Raw genomic sequence first — 12,013 nt, forward strand, 5'->3', positions numbered from 1 at the left:
GATTTCTAGACTTCACCTTTCCCTAGGTGTGGTCACCAAGACCACTCTTGCCTAGATCTCGCACTTAAGGCAAGCATCGTATCTCACCTTGGCCTACCTTGCATGATCACTTGCACCATTAGTCTATCTTGCATGAACACCTCGGCAGACAGCCGTTCGCCGAAGCCTTGGTAACCACACCTCGGCCAAGAGGTGTGGGACCTCTGCAAAGACTTGGTTGGTACCCAGCATGTTTTTCCCGAGATGAAAAACAGTGTTTTAACTTCCAGCATGTTTTGCTTTGACTTGACCTAGTTTTGAAAGAAATGCCAGGATCATTTGCATTCATGTAGGTCTTGTCTTGAGAGTGCATTTCATATCCATCTTTGAGCATTCTTTCTTGTCTTCTTGAAGTGCAATTAGTAGACTTTGCCATGTGTTTGTAGGACTTGGACCCTTGCTTTAACCCCGACGTCTGAAGAGCTATGTGAGTGGTATTTTTAATAAAGTTATATTATAAAGTTTTGATAAAGCCTTGCTTCGTTTTGGAAAAGTATTTGATCAAGCATGAATGATTATCCCTAGTTTTTGTATAAAGTATTAGCTTTGTTTTGATGACATTCTTGGAAAGTCCTTAGTGCTAAGGGACTATAATGCAACTAGCGCGTTTGAGAGATCTCTGCCATCGACGGTTTTGTGCGGATGGCCCCACCGACAGCCTTGTGCGGGTGGATGTGTATAATCGATTCTGGGTCGATTATTCCCTTGTTTTGCCACTGACGATTTTTCGCGTGGGTTTGTTTGTCCGGAATGTCATTGTTTGGTATTATGTAGATGTTATTAACATCCAAGAAGCTTTGAAAGATTTGATAGATGAACTTGGTTCATCCCTTGATTTTGTACAAGCTATGATATGTATTGTTTTGATAAAGATCTCAGATATCATTCATTTAACCTTTTATTACTAATATCATTCACTGGGTATCCAAGCTCACCCTCTCCTTATATATATGTAGGTGTCGAGTAAGAAGGCGGTGACGCCTAGATGTGTTTTGCAAGTTGTATTCTGATTCATTTTGCTAGCATCTTGAAGACTATACTTCTTAACTTTGTATTTCATGTATTTTGTATATGTCGGCTTGAGAAACCTTTTGATCAAGATGTAACACGTATTTTATTTTATTTGTATTCAAGTTGTAAAACTATATTAAGATGTATGTCATTTCATTTGATCTATGCACAGCTCTTATGGACTAATTAGATTTAAATATATTGCTTCTGCACATGTAAGCCCCATATGCATACTCTGATTGTGTGTGAATCTTTGTAAGTTGGCCTTTGGTAATCTCGGATTACTGGCCATCACGGGACCATTCTACTAAGGGCGAAATGAGATCGTGACACATATATTTTTAATATATTTATGACATAACTATAATATCACGATTCAATTTCAGTTCAATTCTGATTGACCTGACAATTGAACCACAAACTCATGTCCTAGTCCCTTTTCTGATTCAATGAACGAATCGATATTCAAAACATTGGCTCTAAGACATCCCTAATTTGATAAGAAATTATTTAATAGTTACAGTGTATATCTTATGTGACTGTCTTTTCAATTGTATGGGGTGATATAATTACTTTCTCTTTTTCTCCTTCTTATTATTATTTTAATATTTTAGGTAAAATAATTGTGTGTCATCTTGTTATAAAGTTGACACGGGTTATTTTAAAAATTAAATATTTTAATTAATTTTTATACTTTACAAAAAAAAAAAAGTCAAAAAATAAAAAAAGAATTGATTTGTTTTTTTTTTTTTTAATTTTAGTTATTTTATTAGGTTGTCAAAACAAGTAATAAGTTGAATTTTTCAGAAATCTTTTCGAACATGCAATCAGGGAGCAAATTTATTTTAGAATAATGCTTGGGACCCCTTTTTGGGGGTCACCCCCTCACCCCCCCCTTGCCACGTGGCGGGTGGTGATTGGAGGAGCAGGAAAAAAAGAAAAAGAAAAAGAAAAAGAAAAAGAAAAGGTAACCAATGAGAGAGAGAGAGGGGGTCAAAGGGGGTGGAGGGAAAAGGAGGATGAATCATTGTTGTTTATTTTATTTATTATTTTTTTTCCTTTTAGTTTTGTTGCAAAAGGAAATTCATTTAGGGTAAATTACAGCCACATCCCTTGACATTCCTGACAATAACACTAGCCTTTCATCTTTTTTCTGAAATTACACTGACCTTTCCTATGACTAACTGATGTTAATGGAAGGGTTAGTTTAGTAATTTAACATTAGAGATATTTTTGTAGATAACCATTAAATGCGTGATTATTATGTTGGTTGTCACTTATTTGATATTTTGTTATGATTCAATTTTTTTTAGTTATGATTTAAAAAATGATATTTGTGGGGATGACAAAGTAGCAAGATCTGTCGGGTCCCCAACTCTCCTTGACCCTAATGGGTTCAGGGGTTGTTGCATAGTGTAGGGTCAAATTTATTTATTTTTTTGAAAAACCCGATTGGGTTCAGGTCAGGAGCATGAAAGAGTATTTTTTTTACCCGATCTGTATATGACCAGCAAACATAGTAATAAATAAATAATAATATTACATATATAGGTAATATGTGTATAATTTGTTATTAAATTTTTATAGAATATATAATATCTATATAATGTATTATTGAGTTTCTATTATAATATATTTTTTTAATAATAAATATCATTTTCTAGTTTTAATTATTGAGTTTTAATATTTTTGTTAAATTTCTAATTGTGTTGCATATCAGGTAAGGTTGGGGGTGGGGGTTACATTTGTGAGTTTGGGTAGGGTTGTGCAAAATACCGTCAAATCTGTTAAAATTGTACCGATCGGCATCAATTTGTATCGCTCTATTCATTAACTGCGAATTAAATTTTAAAATTTATAATCCGCCTTCGAAACAGCTCCGCTCCACTATAATTAATACATATATTATTTTTAACCTTTAATGAAATATCAAAGTAAAAATGAATGTAAAAGAAATTTAAAATGTGAAATTTGTTACAAATTAGTAATTATATATATGAAACATATTATGTAAAATTAGTTTGTGTTATATAATATTATGCAAATTAGTGTTATATATTACGTAAATGTTTGATAATTGGTTAGAATATTCTTCAATTCGCCAATTCGCGCAAAATCGCTCAAACCATAATTTGCTAATCTACTAATCCGTCATTCGATTTGTAATTTTACTCTCAAATTACCTGAACCGCACCGCACACATCTCTAAGTCTGGGTGAAAATGGGAGAGCATTTCATGAGGGTTTGGTTGAGTCAGTTGGTTTGGGTGGCGTGGGAGAGAATTTCGTGAGGGTCGGGTTGGGGTGGGGGGCAAGCGACGAAAATGAGGGTGGGATAGGGGGCCCCCTACCCATATCCTACCCGATGTCATCCATAAATTGCGTTAATCAAGACCACAATTGTTATAACTTGTATATGGAACACATAAAATAGTGTGTATTCTAAAATAACCTATTGTTATGACAAAAGCAATGATGAAGCAAATTAAAATATTAATTACATAAATATAAAATAAGTTATTTGGTAATTTTTAATCAATGCTTGGCATCATGCAGTTCAATTATCTTACAAAAAATAAGATAAATTTGATGAATCTCAATATTTAAATTAATAAAAATCAAATTTACTTAGATAGTATTAAATAATATTTCTAAACTCACATGGTTTCACTCTCTCTCTCTCTCTCTCTATATATATATATATATATAAAATTTATTGCATTATATACATACAAGTTCTTATATTTCTCATTTAGTTTCAATAATTCATACTAATTTATTTACCTAAAAAATAATTAATTGATTCCTTTTATATTTTTACATATAATCACTTCAAATGTTATACAAACAAAACTGAAATCTCCCTATGTATTAATTTAATAACTAATTACTGACTTTCGCTATAAAAAAAGAAACAGAACTGTTAGTCAAACTAATTGTTAACTAATAGAAATGGAGAATATGTACATCAAAAGTAAACCTCCAGGTCATTGTAATTTGAGAAAAAAGAAAGGAATGCCAGTGTAATTGTCTGAAAGCTCAAAGATGGTGAGTGTAATTTACCGATTGATCTATTTATGAGCTATTGCCTTACCGCCAAGTATAAAAGAAAAAGTAGGGAGGGAAAAGCAAAGAGAAAACAATGAAAAAAAAAAGTAGAGAACGTGGAGATTATTCTGTTGATATGAAATGATATGAAATGGAATGAAGAGATTATTTTTTGATTCTCTTTTGGAATAATTATTTCTTATAATGATGAACGATAATTTTATTTGTAATATATTTTTTTATTATCTTTTTAGTTAAATTAGACGTAAGAATAAATTTTTAGATGAATGAATTCAGGCAAATACAATTAGTTTTATACTTTTAATGTAATTATACTAATCTTTTCAATATTTTATTTTATATAACACTTAAAATTTTTTTATTAATAATTTACTAGTTGTACTAATTTTTTTATATTAAAATATAAAATTATCTTTATTTATTTTAGTGTTTACCTACCACTGACATTAATATTGATATCTTTAATCATATTAAAAGAAATATTAATATAATTATATTAAAAATGAAGAATTAACTGTATATATATATATATATATTTACAGTAGTGATTGGGGGCCCGAAAACGGGACCCCCGAATGGCCCTAATTTTTTTTTTTTTTTTTTTTTGTTTCAGCAGACGAAGAAGAGGAGGGGAGGGGGAGGGGGAGGGGGATGGGGACGACGGGGAGGGGGAGGGGGACGACGGGGGAGGGGGACGACGGAGGAGGGGGAGGAAGGAATGGAGGGGGCCTAAAAAATGGAGGAGGAGGCGGCGGAGGCGACACGATCGGCGAGGCGACGAGCGGGGCAGAGCCGACGAGGGGCGGAGGCGACGAAGGCGGAGGCGCGGCGACCGGCGATCGGCGACGACGACGGCGACGGCCTCTCCCTCTCCCTCTCCCTCTCTTTCTCTCCCTCTCCCTCTCTTTCTCTTTCTCTTTCTCTCTTCCCTCACTGCGTATCAGACGGAGGAAGAAGAAGAGAAAAAAAAAAAAAAAAAAAAAAACAAAACCCAAAACGACGTCGTTTTGGGTTTTGAGCCAAATTCGAGCCACCATTTTCGGGCCCTCAAACATTACTCATATATTTACAAATTTAAAGAGAAATCAAGTTGACTCTAGAGAGTTGTCACATCCTCGTATTCTCGTAGGGGTCAAGCATACTTTTATGAAAAGTAATGCTTTATGGGCAAAATATACCATCAAATTATGAATCTATGGACCTATCACATTAATTTATTTAAAAAAAAAAAAAAAAAAATTGGACTTATGCAATGATGCAACTTATTAAGACTTCGTTTGATATGTGAATTGATTTTTTTATTTTTTGACTTTTTAATTATTTTAGTTTGAGACTAAAAAGTTTTATTTGAAATAAATTTTCTAATTTTTTTAACTTGTGAGAGAAAAAATAAAATGATTTTGATTTAGATGTGATAGTTTGACTTATTAAATTTTTAACCTGTTTTATTTTTTTTTTTGTAACTACTTTAATTAAAAAACCCCAAACTTCTTCATGCCGAATGAGCTCTAAAGAAACTTTTGGCCAATTTTTATAAATTCCAAATATACAACTATTTGATTCATTATTAACCGGTGTTCAACATACGTGTTAGCAATTAAGACCATTGATTTTATTATTACTTAAATATATATATATATATATATATATATTAAAATTATATGGTTACTTATCAATGCAATTTTTTTTTCTTATAGAGCTAGTTTGGCAACCACCTAAATAAGTTTCTTATTATTTATTACACATTGTCACATCAATATTCTATTTTTCTACACATATTTTCGTAAAAAAATTAAAAAATTACTAAATAAATCATATCAAAATGCCTACGAAATAAATAAGTAGAGCAATCTTATATATAATTCTATTTCTTATTTTATTTTTTCTCTCTTAGACACAAAATAATGAAACATATATCAATAAATGCACATAAAAGCCACACACTTTATGTTTATGAGTGAAAAAACAAGAAAAAGAAATATGACCGGAGTCTTTTGGGAAGTTGTTAAAAAAGCCAACTTTTAGCTTTTTAATTTTTTTACACAAAAAAGGCAGCTTTTTTAGCCAAAAAAGCCATCAAAAAACCAAAAAAATCAAAAAGTTACATTTTTACCAACTTCTCAAAACACCACTATATATTTTACTTTTTAAAATAATTTACACGCAAATACCTACAAAATCAATAATTAGAATAAACTCCATAGGGGTACTCAAAGTGGACATGTCCAATCCCAAATTAGACGTGTTTAGTCTATATAATAGACTAGAGATAATCCAATGGACCCATATAAAATAGTAGGAACTGAATTCTCTTTAGTCCAAGTGGACTAGACAGTCTAGTCTGATCCATTAGGCTTGTGATAAGCCCCGTTTCGAAGATCCATTTTGTTTATTTGTTGGGTCTTTTTATCTTTAAAAAATAATGGACAACGAATATAATTTTGAGAATAGATTGACTATTTTTTTGAACGTTAAGATAGTAGAATCATATGGCTATATGATCCATACACAAAAACTTATAAATACGAATCATTGAAGCAAGACTTGTGATAGGTCTAATAAGTTGAACTGTTTTGTCTTGTCCAAAACTAACAGACATTTTTAACTATAAAAATCGTACAAATATAGCTCTTTTGAAAGGGGTTGGGAGGGGATTCGTAAGGGGTGAAAGTGATATATTTTTATAATTGTGGGAGTCAAAATATACTAATTCTTAAATGAAGGGGATAAAGTAATACTTACTAATAATTGAAGGGTCTTCGTGTAGATAATCATACTATAATTAACCTTTTAAAAAAAAAAATTACAATCCAGTAACACTTTCATAAAATAATTACATATACATAGAAAAATATATAATTTTAATTATTAATGTTTATAATATTTATAACTGATCTGTAATTATATTTAAAAAATTAAACTGAATAATAATATTCTCTTTAAAAAACATGCATTCACACACGCATGTCTTCATCAATTTCTTCAACTGCTCATCATTGGTTGGAGTACAAATATTAGAAGACATTCCTGATTCGATAAGAAATTATTTAATAAGTTCAGTGTATAACGTATGTGACTGTGTCTTTCAATTGTTATAGGGTTATAAATTATTGTTATTTTTAACATATAGACAAAATAATTAGTTATAAAGGGAATACATAATCAAGTAATAAGTTGGATCTATCAAAGCAATTTTTTTTGTTTTTTGCTTTTTTTTTTTTCAATTTTGTAGGCAAGGAAATTGGTTTATTTATGTGCTATTGCTTTACCCCCAAACAAGGAAAGAAATGGCACGGAGAAATAATATTGCCATAATAAGTTGAAAAAGATTATTGCACTCGCCTCTTATGAGATTTAAAAAAAAATATAGTTAGTTTTATTTTTTTACATAATTACACAGATCTTTTTTAATATTTTAATTCACATAACATTTAAATTCTTTTTTATTAATAATTTATTAGTCATATAAATAAAAAAATAATATTATCATATCTTTTATATAAAAATATATATAAATAAAGAAATAATATTATCATAATTATTCTTTTGTTTACATAATTACTCTTTTTTTTTTACCTAAAATGGAATTTCGGGGCATTCGAGCCCCGAAATTACGGGCCCTCAATCAGCTCCGTTCTCTTTAAATTTGTAAATTGGAGCTGATTGAGGGCCCGTAATTTCGGGGCTCGAATGCCCCGAAATTCCATTTTAGGTAAAAAAAAAAAAAAAGAAAAAAAGAAAGAAAAAAAGAAAACAGTTTTCAAAATTAAAAATTAGGGGCATTAAGGGCAAATTTTTTAGGGCCACCAATCATTTTCCTAAAGAGAAATCAAGTTGACTCTAGAGACTTGTCACATCCTCGTATTCTCGCAGGGGTCAAGCATACTTTTATGAAAAGTAATGCTTTATGGGCAAAATATACCATCAAATTATGCTTCCATGGAATTTTTTTTTTCCCCATGAATTTCATTCGTCAAAGATGTTGACTCTATGGACCTATCACATTAATTTATTTATTATTTTATAAAAAAATTAGACTTATGCAATGATACAACTTATTAAGTCTTCGTTTGGAATGTGGGTTGATTTTTTTATTTTTTGACTTTTTAATTATTTTAGTTTGAGGCTAAATTTTTTTGTTCGGGATAGGTTTTTTAGTTTTTTTAACTTGTGAGAGAAAAAATAAAATAATTTTGATTTAGATGTGATATTTTGGCTTACTAAATTTTTAACCTATTTTTTTTGGTAACTATTTTAACCAAAAAACCCTAAACTTCTTCATGCCAAATGAGCTCTAAAGAAACTTTTGGCCAATTTTTATAAATTCCAAATATACAACTATTTGATTCATTATTAACCAGCGTTCAACATACATGTTAGCAATTAAGACCATTGATTTTATTATATATATATATATATATATTAAAATTATATGGTTACTTATCAATGCAATTTTTTTTTTTCTTATAGAGGTGGTTTGGCAACCACCTAAATAAGTTTTTTATTATTTATTACACATTGTCATGTCAATATTCTATTTTTTTACACATATTTTCGCAAAAAATTAAAAAGTTACAAAATAAATCATACCAAAATGCCTACGAAATAAATAAGTAGAGCAATCTTATATACAATTCTATTTCTTATTTTATTTTTTCTCTCTTGGACACAAAATAATGGAGCATATATCAATAAATGTACATAAAAGTCACTCACTTGTGTTCAGGAGTGAAAAAACAAGAAAAAGAAATATGACTAAATATTTTATATTCTTAAATAATTTACACACAAATACCTACAAAATCAATAATTAGAATAAACTTCATAGAGGTACTCAGAGTGGACATGTCCAAACCCAAATGAGACGTGTTTAGTCCATATAATAGACTAGAGATAATCCAGTAGATCATATAAAATAGTAGGGACTAAATTTTCTTTAGTCCAAGTGGACTAGACCGTCTAGTCTAACCCATTAGGCTTGTGATAAGCCCCGCTTTGATGATCCATTTAGTTTATTTGTTAGGTCTTTATCTTTAAACAATAATGGACAACAAATATAATTTTGAGAATAGATTGACTATTTTTTTGAACGTTAAGGTAGTAGAATCATATGGCTATAAGATCTATACACAAACTTAAAAAATAAATACAGTGAATCATTGAAGTAAGACTTGTGATAGGTCTAATAAGTTGAACTGTTTTGTCTTGTCCAAAACTAATAGACATTTTCAATTATAAAAATCATACAAATACATCTCTTTTGAAAGGGGTCGACAGGGGGTTCGTAAGGGGTGAAAGTAATATATTTTTATAATTGTGGGAGTCAAAATATATGAATTCTTTGATGAAGGGGATAAAATAACATTTACTAATAATTGAAGGGTCTTCATGTAGATAATCATACTATAATTAACCTTTTAAAAAGAAAAATTTACAATCCAGTAACACTTTCATGAAATAATTACATATACATAGAAAAATATATAATTTGAATTATTAATGTTTATAATATTTATAACTGATCTATAATTATATTTAAAAAATTACATTGAATTATAATATTCTCTTTAAGAAACATGCATTCACACATGCATGTCTTTATCAATTTCTTCAACTGCTCATCATTGGTTGGAGTACAAATATTAGAAGACATTCCTGATTCGATAAGAAATTATTTAGACTTGGTATGGAAAGTGGGTTGGTTTTGTGGCTTTTTAGTTTTTTTGGCTATTTTAGCTTGGACTAAAAAATTTGGTTTGGGAAGGACTTTTTGACTTTTTAACTTTTTTGACTTTTTTTGTGAGAGAAGAGTGTAATGATTATGGGTTGCATGTGATGTTTTGTTTGTTGTGACTAAAACAGCCTATTTTATTTTTTGTGGCTAAAATAGTCAAAAAAAAGCCTCAAATCTTGCTTCCCAAACGGTGCCTTAATAAGTTCAGTGTATGTGATTGTGTCTTTCAATTGTTATAGAGCTATAAATTATTATTATTTTTAACTTATAGACAAAATAATTACTTATAAAGGGGATACATAATCAAGTAATAAGTTGGATCTATCAAAGGAATTTTTTTTTTGTTCTTTTTTTTTTTTTTTTTTCCAATTTTGTAGGCAAGGAAATTGGTTTATTTATGAGCTATTAATTTACCCCAAAACAAGGAAAGAAATGGCACGGAGAGAAAAGCAGAGAGAAAAATAAGTATAGAGAATTAAGTTGAAAAAGAATATTGCACTGATCTCTTCTGAGATTTAGAAAAAAAATATAGTTAGTTTTATTTTTTTTACATAATTACACAGATCTTTCTTAATATTTTAATTCACCTAACATTTAAACTCTTTTTTATTAATAATTTTTTAGTCATATAAATAAAGAAATAATATTATCATATCTTTCATACTAAAATATATATATTTATCTTTACTTATTTTAGTGTCTATCATTAGTTCAGTCAGTTTAATTATATAAAAAAAAAAATAGTAGAATTATATTAAAAATATAAAACTAACCGCATTGTATTTTTACACTTTAAAAAAAGAAACGTAATTTATAAAATAAAAAAAAAAAAGTTAGAAAGATGAAGTTGACTCTTGAAGACCTATCACATTCTCATACAGGGGTTAAGCATACTTTTTTTTTTTTGAAAAGCAGTCACCATGTTTGGTTTTGGTTTTCAGACAATATTTTAAAAAAAATTTATTTTTTTGTATTTTTTTGTTTTCAATAAATTTTTTGAATATCTTAATAATTTTTTTAAAAATTTTAAACACACATAATATAAATACATTTAAAAAGTATAATATTTGTGAAAAAATCTTTAAAAAATTTACTAAATACCAAAAATATTAAAAAAATGAAAATTTAGTACATTTTTCATATTTTTGTATATTTATTAATTTTTTAAAATATTTTTCATAAATATTTTACTGTTTAGATACATCTAAGCAAGGTGCATATAAAAAAGTAAAAAAATTACTTAAAATTTTAAAAATATTCACTAAAAATAAAAAAAATACGAAAAATAAAATATTCAATTTCTAAAAAATTAAATTTAAAAAATTAAAGCTAAACACACTAAGCGATTTGATAGGTAAATTTTCCATAAAATCATACTTCCATTAAAATGCGGATTTCATTCGCAAAAGTATTATTGACTCTATGAACCTACATATTTTAGACTTATGGAACGATACAACTTAAAGGAACTTTTGGCCAATTTTTTATAAATAAAAAATATACAATTATTTGATGCAATATTAACCAGTGTCCAACATACTTGTTAGCAACCAAGATCGTTGATTTTTTTAAAGATAAATATGTTAAAATTATATAATTATAATTATTAAATTAATATGATTTTTTTCCCTTTATAAACGTTTGAATAATGTTATACATAATCTTCCTTCTTATCTCATTTTCTCACTCTTGTATTTATGAGTAAGAAAAAAAGAAATAAAAAATAGGATTATAAGTAGTATTTTCCTAAATGATTTACACAATACCTACAAAATGAACAAAATAAATCATTAGAATAGAATTCATAGTGGACTCGCAAACTCTTCCAGTCTCGGATCGAATCTGTTCGGTTCACATAGTAGACCGGAGACAATCTAATGTACTCATACTAAATAGTAAAGACTGAATTCTTTTTAGTGCATTGAACTAGATAGCCTAGTCTAAACCATTGGGTCTATTGCTGGTCCGTTTTGATGATTCATTCTATTCATTTTTTAGGTTTTTGTTTTCAAAACAACAAACAACAAATATAATTTTGAAAATAAATTAACTATTTTTTAAAATGTTAAGATAATAAAATTATGTGACTTTATGATCTATACACAAGAACTTAAAAAATAAACAAAATGAATCATTGAAGTAAGACCGGTAATAGGTTTAA

Source organism: Camellia sinensis, chromosome 8, assembly GCF_055761805.1.
Source record: "Camellia sinensis isolate YWXY chromosome 8, ASM5576180v1, whole genome shotgun sequence".
Lineage (NCBI taxonomy): Eukaryota > Viridiplantae > Streptophyta > Magnoliopsida > Ericales > Theaceae > Camellia > Camellia sinensis.